The sequence below is a fragment of the Suncus etruscus genome, chromosome 4, assembly GCF_024139225.1.
Source record: "Suncus etruscus isolate mSunEtr1 chromosome 4, mSunEtr1.pri.cur, whole genome shotgun sequence".
NCBI lineage: Eukaryota > Metazoa > Chordata > Mammalia > Eulipotyphla > Soricidae > Suncus > Suncus etruscus.
Window position 1 is genome coordinate 148,863,951 of NC_064851.1, and position 11,860 is coordinate 148,875,810.

Genomic DNA, 11,860 nt, shown 5'->3' on the forward strand with positions numbered 1-11,860 from the left:
CAGGTCAAAAGGCAGTGTCAAAATCTATAAAGAGAGGAACCGGAAGGATAGCACAGCGGTAGGGTGTTTACCTTGCACACAGATGGTCCAGGATGGATGATGATTTGAATCCCAGCATCCCATATGATCCCCCAAACCAAGAGTTATTTTTGAGCGCATAGCCCCTGAGTAACCCCTGAGAGTCACTCAGTGTGGCCCAAAATCCCCCCAAAATAAATTAAAAACTATAAAGATAAAGCATATAGTTTCAACAAGAATCTTATTTGTTCAGTCTATCTAGTTCCATGTGAAAAACCTTGGTTTCTTTCCATTTTTCACTTGTGAAAATCTCTCTGTTGTGCAAGCATAAGATAAGTTTTTAAAGTGGAAAAAAGCTTTAGAATGATAGTAACATGTAACATAAAATTTTCTAAAATTTCAAGAATTAACAGAAGTCGTTAGAAGGCATTAAAATTTTCAATTAATTTTAGGATAATCACATTATTATTGAGTAACAACACACACATGAAGAAGGTTTAATATTTCTAATATTACAATGCTTTCCAAGAGGTCATAGCATACCTATATATACTTAATGTATATAATATATACATATATCCTATAAGGTAAGGAAGCAATTCTTAGGAATGATTTATATATATATATATATATATAGAAACTATTCTAAAACCTTCCATATTTACATTCTCTTCACTTTAACTCACTGAAATCTTTTCTTAAAATTTTTATTTCTGGAAACTTTTTTCTACAGGTATAAAAATTATTATAAAAGAATGTTAAATTTACACATTCAATCAGTAATAAAAGATTGTAAGCACTACAAGTAAAACTTAACTGTCTTAAAACTTAGCTGTCAAATTAGGTTTTCTTAAATATTAAATAAATAAAGCTAAAATAAATTAAAAGTTAAATAAAAAATTAAAGTTTAAATAAATAAAACTTAAAATTGACAAAAATGAAGTTTCCTTACTTTTTTAACTAGGAAGAACCACTAAGCAACTTAAACTCAGAACAGGCACATCTTTATTATCATTTAATAACCATACAGAGTTTCTTTTCTTAAAATTCAATCCTGAAACCTTTTAAAAATTTCATTTTAAATCTATTTTTGCATTCTCCATTTTCAATAAAAATTTAAGAATTGTGAGTAAACTGTACTTTAAAGTGACTTTTTTCTATTTTTAATCTTTCCCTAGTAGTTTGCCTTAAGGCAGAAAACAAATAACAAATAAGTCAGAGGTTTTTTTCTAACTCTATTTGCCCAAGTCTAAGTATTTCCAGCCATAGCTTGACCTGACACTGGGTCAGACAGTCAAATTTAGATGGAAATTAGGCAGATGATGGAGGGGGGTAATACAGGGTGGGGAGGGCTTAGAGATAGCATAGCAGTTGTCCCATATGCTGCAGACCTAGTTCAATCCCTAGCACCTCATGGTCCCCAATCCCCCACCTAATATGGTCACCACTGGAAGTGATTACTGAGCACATAACTAGACATAAACCCTGAGCATTGTCAAGTGTAACCCCCAGTAAGAAACAAAAAAGAAAAAATGTGAAGTACCTGATAAAATTGATAGTTAATAGTTCTACTGTGAATAAGAAAGGGAGTATTTCCTCTCGGATCTTTTTCTGCCTTCTTGTTCCCTGGAGTATCAAAGCTAATTCCTGTGGAAAAGGTTTGATTGAGTCCCTAGTGCCATGTATCAAGTCAATTTTAGACAGACACCAAATACTGAAGTAGACACAGTACATACATTTGGGCATAAACAAAATTTTTGTTTGTCAGCAGATGAAGACTGAGCACTTCTTGACACAGAGATCTGTTGTGGTCCTTCCCTGCCAAAAAGTTCTGAATAAAATATAGAAAGAATCACCCCCCACTCTGACTAGGCTTATTGCCCACTTATCTAAGAAAAAAAGGAGAGAAGTAATGAGAGGAAGGCGGGACCTTTACTATTCCTTTACACTAGTGATGAAAAGAGGGGTTCTTCAACAGTAGGCCCTGACAAAATTGTCACCTGAGTCCTATAGACCTAAAACTGCCTCGAATGTCTGACAGTTTACTGACAGATGCCCAGCTTTTTAGGGCAATGCTCCAGCACAAAATCAAGAAATGTCACAGTGAAGCATAGAGGAACGAAAGGTTTAGCAGCACAGAAGGAAAGACTCAGGGCACAGAGAAGCAGAAGTAAGCAGAGTAAAGAAGGTGAAAGTGCTGTGAGTAGCCTGACATATCTTAGAGTGACACAGGAAATGGGTGGAGTGAATGCATATGACCTTGTTCCTCAATAGATAAACACTTTCTCTAGTCTGGTAGAGACTCGAAAGTATTATGACTCACTGGATCGTTCCATGGCATATTTTTAGCACTGTGGCAACCTCCATGATGATTTATTGTCTTGCTCATGAAATAAGTTTGTAGCTGGGGGCAAAGTCCAACTCAGGTTGAAGAAGAGAAAGATAAAGTTTCTACCTGGCAAAGTGAGAGGTTTCTTGTGAAAAGTTCTCAAGAGACCTCGGGGTATGTTCTAAAATGCTCCAAGTACTTTTCATTGGTCTCTCTTTCATGGTTTCCAGAGTTGTTCTCCCAGAGATTCAGAAAATGTACACAATAAAAAATAGGCAACACAGAAGCTGAGAAAGGTGAAAGGAGAGAAGAAAAGCTTCACTACCAACATTCTCTGACCTACTATGAAGCAAAGTGAAAGTAGAAGAGGGAAAAACTAGCCATCAGTGTTCTTCCTCCGGATGTCTCCTGACTTGGCTCACCTCTTGTTTGTCTGCATATTTTTTTCCAGATATGTATTAGAACAGAGACAGGAGAGAAGGAGTGCAGGGCATAATTTTATTAAGAGGGAAAAACAAGAAATGTTTGTCACTTAGGATCTAACTAGACTGGTCTTTTAAAGGTTTCTTTTGCTCTCCTGCCTTTTTCCCAAATTAGATTAGGGTCTTAGAATAGCTGTTGATAAAACATCAAAACTGCCTTGGTTCCCTTTGATATTGGATTTCCTACAGCTTTTAGATTAGTGAAATTTGGTAACAGGGATGGTATGCAAAACTACCTTTAAGGGCCCATTATCTTGTTTGTTTGTTTCTTTGTGGGGCACACTCAGTGACACTCAGGGGTTACTCCTGTCTCTGCGCTCAGAAATCACTCCTAACAGGTTTGGGTGACAATATGGGATGCCAGGGTTTGGGTCCTTCCCAGGTCGGCCACAGGCAAGGCAACCGCCCTACCACTGTGCTGTCACTCGGCCCCATCGGCCCATTATCTTACTTGTTTCTGTCTAGTGTGACCAACTCCTATCTCACTGGAGCTTCTAGTTTTTATTTCATTTTAGCCCCACTAAGTATTTGTCACTTTCATTCTTTTACAGACAGAATCATCTGCTAGTTTCATTGATATTATGCATTTTTTGAGCATTAGTTTGTTTATTCTTGTTCTAATATTTATTATTTACTCTCCTCTACTGTCACAATTTTGTTCTTGTTTTCTTAACAGGAACTTGTTTCCTTTAAGAATTAATCATTTGCTTTCTTTACAAGTAATAGTTGATATTTTTCTCTTTTGTTAAATCATTACCTGCATAAAACTGCTTCCATTTGATTTTCATTTTATCAGATTTTCTGATAGCTTATGTTTTTATTAATATTTGTTTCCAGGTATTTTTTAAAATTTCCTCTTTGATTTCCTAATTTACCATAGTTGTCAGTATCATGTATTTTTTAATTTCCACCTATTTAATAGTTCCCAATTAAAATGTTTTATAGTTTTAGAGATATAGTTTTACTTATAGTGATCTGAAAATACACTTGAAGTTATTTCAATTTACATAAATGTACTGAGTTACTTCATGTCCCAATATATGTCATGTCACTGACAATATTCTATGTAATGTCTATTTCTATGTCCAAGGGGGTAGAAAGTGGCATACATATCTATTAATACTTTGTTTAAGACCTTCAAATTTTAGTTGATTTCTACTGGATCTCTATTTGTCAACTGGAATGTTAAATTTCCTTATCATTATAGTGTTCTTGTTCATAGACATAATACTTTTTCTAATTAAAAAATTATATATTTCATGCAGGAGTTGTGACTTCTGAGTGGGTTTCAATGTTAGTCCATGGTTCCAAAGTTCCTCAATATATTTAAGGATGAAAGCTATCAAAAATCCTTAGTAATAAACATGTTCAGACTCCAAGTTTGAAGGCAGAAATATTATTAGAAAATAAATGAGAAAGGAGAATGGAGGAATTTAGCATAGGACTAAGTTAAATACAGTTTGTTTTAGTGGGGGGGGGGCAGGGTTATAGGAAAACATTTTTTTTTGTATTTTTGAAGAATTTAAAATACTCCACATTTCTTTTCAATTGATAAAATAATATAAAGGATCACACAGAGTGGTCTGGCTGGTCTGAGTCCTTTGGCTGTTTGTTTTATAGCATTGCCAAGTCGCTCAGTGAACCTAAGCTTTGAAGCAGAATTCTATGGTCATAGGGACTTGTTAACTCCCTGTTGATCAGAAAGAGTCCAGAACTTTTCAAGTAGTTTATACAACATTCTATTATATCAGGAATCATTCCCCTACTTTTGTCTTTAACCATCATTAAAAATGAGTGTACAGTCTCCTTATATTAGAAGGGCTTGAGACCCATTTGTTAAGACAACAAATTAGAAGTATGAAAAGTTTGCCATTTGCTACAACAAATAAAAGTGTACTAAACTTTCCAGCATGCAAAGTTGACATGAAAATTTATCCTCGGGGACCGGAACAATAGTGCAGCTGTCAGGCATTTTTCTTGCACCTCAGTTTAATCCCCTATGCCCTATATGGTCCCTTAAGCCAGGAGCAATTTCGGAGCGCACAGCCAGGAGTAACTCTGACTGTCACCGGGTATGGCAAGAAAAGAAAGAGAAAAAAAAGAAAGAAAGAGAAGAAAGAAAGGAAGAAGAAGAAAGAAGAAGAAAGGAAGGAAGAAAGGAAGGAAAGAAAGAAAGAAAGAAAGAAAGAAAGAAAGAAAGAAAAAAGAAGAAAGAAAGAAAGAAAGAAGAAGAAAGAAAGAAAGAAGAAAGAAAGAAAGAAGAAAGAAAGAAAGAGAGAGAGAGAGAGAGAAAGAAAGAAAGAAAGAAAGAAAGAAAGAAAGAAAGAAAAGAGAAAGAAAGAAATAAAGAAAGAAAGAAAGAAAGAAAGAAAGAAGGATGGAAGGAAGGAAGAAAGAAAGAAAGAAAAAGAAAGAAAGAAAGAATGAATGAATGAATGAAAGAAAGAATGAAAGAATGAAAGAAAGAAAAAGAAAGAAAGAAAGAAAGAAGGAAAGAAGGAAGGAAGGAAGAAAGAAAGAAAGAAAGAAAGAAAGAAAGAAAGAAAGAAAGAAAGAAAGAAAGAAAGAAGGATGGAAGGAAGAAAGAAAGAAAGAAAGAAAGAAAGAAAAAGAAAGAAAGAAAGAAAGAAAGAAAGAAAGAAAAAGAAAGAAAGAGAGATAGAAAGATATAAAGATAGAAGAAAGTAAGGAAAGAAGTAAAGAAAGAAAGGAAAAGAAAGAGAGAAAGAGAGAAAGAAAGAAAGAAAGAAAGAAAAAAGAAGGAAAGAAGGAAGGAAGAAAGAAAGAAAGAAGGATGGAAGGAAGGAAGGAAAAGAAAGAAAGAAAAAAAAGAAAGAAAGAAAAAGAAAGAAAGAAAGAATGAATGAATGAAAGAAAGAAAAAGAAAGAAAGAAAGAAGGAAAGAAGGAAGGAAGAAAGAAAGAAAGAAAGAAAGAAAGAAAGAAAGAAAGAAAGAAAAAAGAAAGAAAGAAAAAGAAAGAAAGAAAGAAAGAAAGAAAGAAAGAAGAGGAGGAAGAAGAAAGAAAGAAAGAAAGAAAGAAAGAAAGAAAGAAAGAAGAAAGAAAGAAAGAAAGAAAGAAAAAGAAAGAAAGAAAAGAAAGAAAGAAAGAAAGAAAGAAAAAAGAAAGAAAGAAAGAAAGAAAGAAGAAAGAAAGAAAGAAAGAAGAAAAAGGAAGGAAGGAAGGGAGGGAGGGAAGGAGGGAGAAGGGAAAGAGGAAGGAAGGGAGAAAAGGGAGAAAGAAAGAAAGAAAGAAAGAAAGAAAGAAAGAAAGAAAGAAAGAAAGAAAGAAAGAAAGAAAGAAAGAAAGAAAAAGAAAGAAGGAAGGAAGGAAAGAAAGAACAAAAGAATGAAAGAAAGAAGAAAAGAAAGAAAAAGAATTTGTGAATTTTCAACAGATTCTTGAGATAAAGTATATATGTACATAAGATTATATGTATGTATATACTTATATACATAAACCCATAGACTACTAGCCAAATCTGGTCATCCTAGAAATTATGTTTATAGGAGGAGTTTAGGAAGGGAAAACAAAATAAAGTATTTATAACTAAAGAAAAGTAAATGTTTTGTTTTGTTTTGACAATATCAAGAATCAAGAAACAGACTATCTTCCTAAAATAAGTAATTTAGCATTTTTCAACATTTTTCAAAAACATACTTAAAGCAAGTTCTAGCCTGGGCAGTAAGGAAGTAAATCTTATTTTTAGGAACAGATATAACTGAGGAAAAGATTGTTCTTAGATTATCTCTTTCTCTTTTTTTATAATTTTTATTGAGACCAATGTGAATTACAAGTCTTTCATAGTTATATTTAAGGTACTTAGTGTCAGTGAATTAGGGCAATTCCCACCACCATTGTTGACCTTTCTCCACCCCTCTTCCCAGGATGCTTCCCCTGTCTCCACTCTTATCCCCTTGGACTGCTAATGTAAGAAGTCCCTTTTGTATGTAGTTTGTTGTAGTTTGGGTTTCTTGATTCTTTTGTCTTTGATTTTGGGTTGGGTATTTAGAGCTGATCATTTTTTATTTCCACTCAGTGTTCATGAGACTTTTTGCCCCTAGTTCATTCCATTTGTTTTTTGTCTCTCTTTTAATGAGCAGTTAAGCACAATCCCAACATCACAAAAATATAGTGGGCTCTAAAAACATTCTCTTTGTCTATCTTTGAGCCTCTATCCCTTCAGGTTAAATTTCCAGAAAAATGTCAGAACTATTGCCTTCTAAGCCCAATGAGTTTGTTTCCATTAGAAAAAAAAAAACAGAAGGAGAAATATAAACCCAAATATAAGTTTTGTAATAATAATAATTTACTAGTATCCATTTACTAAAGCTCTAGGCTTTATTATAGCTCCACAGGAAATCACATAAATGTTTTCTGTCATCCCGAAAGTAACTCGGGCCCCCATTTTAGTATCCTTTAATTACATGTTATTTTCCAAACCAAATATTAAGTCTCTTTGCAGAAGTTATAATCATAAAAGAGAGAATAGTTAACTCTAACAAAATAACACTGAGATAAAAATTACAAGTGAACACTATTTTTCTCTCCTCATTTTTACCTGTCTGAGTCAGCCTCACCTACCCTACAAAGGACCCTGCACCATGAAACCTGAAACTATGACAATATTATATAATTATAATTGTTTATGTATTGTATTTTATTATTTTATTGTTTTCTTCTCACACACTGATATGGATATTTTATCATAATTTAAATTTTATATCTTAAAACCATTTAAGCTAATCATGACTTCCAGGAGATCTATTGGTTGTAAACAGCCAGATATTTGCTTTGTTCTATATTTTAGAGATTTTTTAACTTTCCAAATGACTCATAATATGAATATTTATATTTCTTTGTATAATTATACTCTAAAGATTTTAATAGCCAGTAATAAAGAAAGAAATATATCTTAGTTGCTTGCTAGCTATTAACTTTATGGCAAAAGTCATGTTTTGCATAAATAAATTGGGAATACATTTACAACTAATCCCTTTGATGAAATTCTAAAAGCAAAGAAGACATTCTACTTTGTATTTATGTGCATGTCAAGAGTGTTTTAAGAGGATAATGAAAAAAATTAAAGTCCACTTTGGCCTATTCTGCTTTCCCTCGTGAGGCAGCCAAGATGACAACAGTGAACATAATCTCTTCAGGATCTAGCACCGGGTAAGCTGTCCCTGCCCAATAAGGGTGGGGCTAGAGGAGTTCAGCTGCTCCATATTACTCCGTGGCAGCATGTATATTCTAGCACATGAATCGCACCACAAACACAAGTTAAAAAAACAACAATAACAAGAGGGCAATGGGAAAACAACACAAGACAACACCATACATAAAGAATGAAGATGCAGCTCTGATGATTCAAAACCAACCACCTGATTTGCCCCTCAGATAGAGAGTGTAGAGTAGAAATATGGAGGATGTTCAGAGAATTCGAGGAAAGCGTAGATCCAGCTGAACAGACCACAAAGACAGAAATCAGAAAACTCCAAATTGAAGTAACAGGACTGAAAAACTCGGTAGTTGAGGTGAAGGACTCAATGGAAAGCCTCTCCCACAGAGTGAGAACAGCTGAGGACAAAATAATGAGCTAGAGAATGAGATGCAGAAAAGCTCCCATACAGCAGAAGAGATTGGAAAGGAAAAAATCCTCGACTAAATGTGTACAGATGAAAATAGGAAGCCTTTGATAAACTCAACCAAAACAACATAAGAATCATTGAAGTCCCACAGACCCAGGAAGGAATATCCCCAGGAAAAAATCAACAGTCAAAGAAATTACAGGAGAAAACTCTCAGAGCTAAAAGACTGCATGCAACCAAATCCTGCATACCCAAAGAATACCAGCTAACTAGACCCAAAGAAAATCACCCCAAGACACATCCTAGTCACACTGACAAATCCCACAGAGAGGGATAGAATTCTGAAATCAGTAAGAACAAAAAAAGGAATTACATTCAAAGAGTCATCCTTAAGATATACAAAAATCTGTAAATCTGTCACAAGAAAACCCTCAAAGCCAGAAGGCAGTAGAGTGGGATATAGTGGCAAAGCTCAACGAAATGAATGCTTTGCTTAGAATACTGCACCCAGCCAGACTCACTTTCAGGTTTGAAGGAAGTATACATAGCTTTACAGATATAAACAACAGCTCAGAAACTTTACAGTCTCAAAACTTAAAAACTAAACTGAAAGGTCTACTTTAAGACAAGACAGACCTAAAGACACACCAAACTTCTACACAAAGATGATTCTAAATACCATGAAAATTATCTCTCAACATCAATGGGTCAAATGCACCAGATAAGAGACACAGAATTATAAAATGAATGAAAAAGCTGAATCCCATATTCTATTATCTACAAGAAAAACATCTGAAGAGTCAGAACAAACACAGACTCAAAATCAAAGTTGTAAGCACACATCAGGAAAGAAGAAGGGGTCTGCATAAATAGCTTATTGATGCAGCTTATAAAAATTAGAAAACAATCAACAAGAAAACTCAAAATAAGTAAGCAGGGGGGCTGGAGAGTGCATGGAGTTAAGGCGTTTGCCTTTCATGCAGAAGGATAGTGATTCAAATCTCAGCAACCCATATGGTCCCCTATGCCTGCCAGGGGCAATTTTTCAGCATAAAGCTAGGCGTAACCCCTGAGCGCTGCCAGGTGAAATATAAACACAATTATAAACCACTAGCAAAACTCACAAAGAAAGGAAGAGAAACTTAAAATAAGCAGGATTACAAAAGAAAAGGAGGAGATAACTACAGATAATACAGAGATCCAAAGGGATAATCAGAGACTACTTTGAGTAACTCTATGCCACAAAACATGAGGATTCTGGAAGAAATGGGAAAATATAAGGAGAAAAATAAAAGACATTATTGTAATAATGCCCAGAGACAATATAGTTGAGGGCTGGAAGGACCCGGCTCAATATATGAAGCTCACCACAAAGAGTGGTGAATGCAGTTAGAGAAATAAGTACATTAAGGAACTATAAACAACAATGTTAATGAGTGAGAGAAGTAGAATGTCTGTATCAAATACAGGCGGGGCTGGGGGAAGGAAGATGAGGGGCATTGGTGGTGGGAATGTTGCACTGGTGAAGGGGGCTGTTCTTTATATGACCAAAACCCAATTACAATCATATCTTTAATCAAGGTGCTTAAATAAAGATATTATAAAGAACTTGGGGGATGGGGCCATAGCCCCCCAAAAGGAATTCTACCTTAACTTCACTTTGCATCAAGACTAAAAAGGGTCAGTTGCCAATTTGTAGATTAATATAAAATATTTATATGAACAAGGTGAAAAATGTTATTTTTTTCCTTTTTGAAGGTGGGGGATACACCCAACAGAACTCAAGGTGACTTTGGCCCCTGTACTCAGGGATCATTCTTGAGTGCTCAAGGAATTTAAAGTGCTGAAGATCAAATCTGGGTCAGTTCACACAAGGCAAAAGGCCGACCTACTTCACTATTATTCCAGCCCAAAAGTTCTTAGGCAATAAAATAAATGAAGAAAATATTTTTGTTTTTTCTCTTTATATATAATCTCTAATTTTTTAGTAAATTGCATTTAAATTGAGGTTTTAGCAACTGAATGATGTCTCAGTTCAATGCCTTAAAAATTATTAAGTCACACCACAGCTACTGGTCCGCAACTGCTCTAAAAGTGGCTGTCGTGGCATTCCTCTGTGGGAAAGAAATTGTTGCACAAGTCTTTCTTAGCCAAACTGTAAGCATAGACGTGTGTGACAAACACTGGAGATAATGGAATTCAAATAGAATTTAAACCTACACTTGTGGCCAAGTCTTCCATCTTACTAGATGTGAAACCTTGGGACGATGAGACAGATATGGCCAAGTTGGAGGGAGTGCGTCCGAAGCATTCAAGCTGATGGCTTGGTTTGGGGCTCTTCGAAACTGGTACCAGTGGGATTTGGAATCAAAAAACTTCAAATACAGTGTGTGCTGAAGACGATAAAGTAGGGACAGACATGCTGGAGGAGCAGATCACGACTTTTGAGGACTACGTACAGTCCATGGATGTGGCTGCTTTCAACAAGATCTAAATCTTAGGGGCCATGGCTCTTCAATAAATGCTTGAAAGACAAAAAAAAAAATTATTAAGTCAGACTTCTGCTTTTTGAGGTTGCTGAGAATCAGATTTCTTTTGCTCCTTATGGGTTCCTTAACCATGTTATAGGTATGATAAATGGTTACTCATGATACAAACTGTGGAAATGTGTTTAAAGGTAAGACGTTTGCCTTCCATGCAGAAGGACAGTGGTTCAAATCCCGGCATTCCATATGGTCCCCTGAGCCTGCCAGGAATGATTTCTGAGAATAGAGCCAGGAGTAACCCCTGAGCGCTGCCAGGTGTAACCCAAAAACAAAAAACAAAAAGTTGTGTTTGAACTTTTGTGAATCAGCATGTGCTCTGTCCACTGTAAATTATATGCCATATAATATAGCTTGTCATATAACATATGTCCCATAACATTGCTTGGGTATAAAGTGATTTTTACTGGGTGTATAAGTTTTTGTTGACGCCAACTGTCAACTACCCATGGACTTCATATTATGTTAAGTACTACTTAGTACTAACTAAAAAGAAACAAAAATTAAGAGGATAAGTCATAGTACAACAGATAGTTTGCTTTCCTTGCATACAGTCAAACTGGGTTTTGATACCTGGAAACCCATATGGTCAATTAAGCCAGCAAGGACAGATTCCTGAGGGTAAAGCCAAAAGTAACCCTGGGCACCACTGGGTATGATACCAAAACAGAAACAAACAGAAAAAGAAAACAAATAATAGGAAAAAGTGTGAGCAATTTAGAAAAATTAAAAATATATTTAACTATTATATCTAAGTATTATAGCTGTTTTGAAATCAGGTGTATGCAATATGAAATTGGTCAAGGTTAATACCTAGATATTGGTCATATTGAAAAGTTCCTCAGTGCTACTTTTGATTATTCATCTTGACCAGTGCAGGTGGAGTAGTTTCATATAATAG

General features: G+C 35.0%; 1 pseudogene; it reads left to right on the forward strand.

The window, feature by feature from the left end:
- Positions 1-10,477: 10,477 nt before the first annotated feature.
- Positions 10,478-10,602, forward strand: LOC126007722 (uncharacterized; annotated as a pseudogene).
- The last annotated feature ends 1,258 nt before the right edge of the window (positions 10,603-11,860 follow it).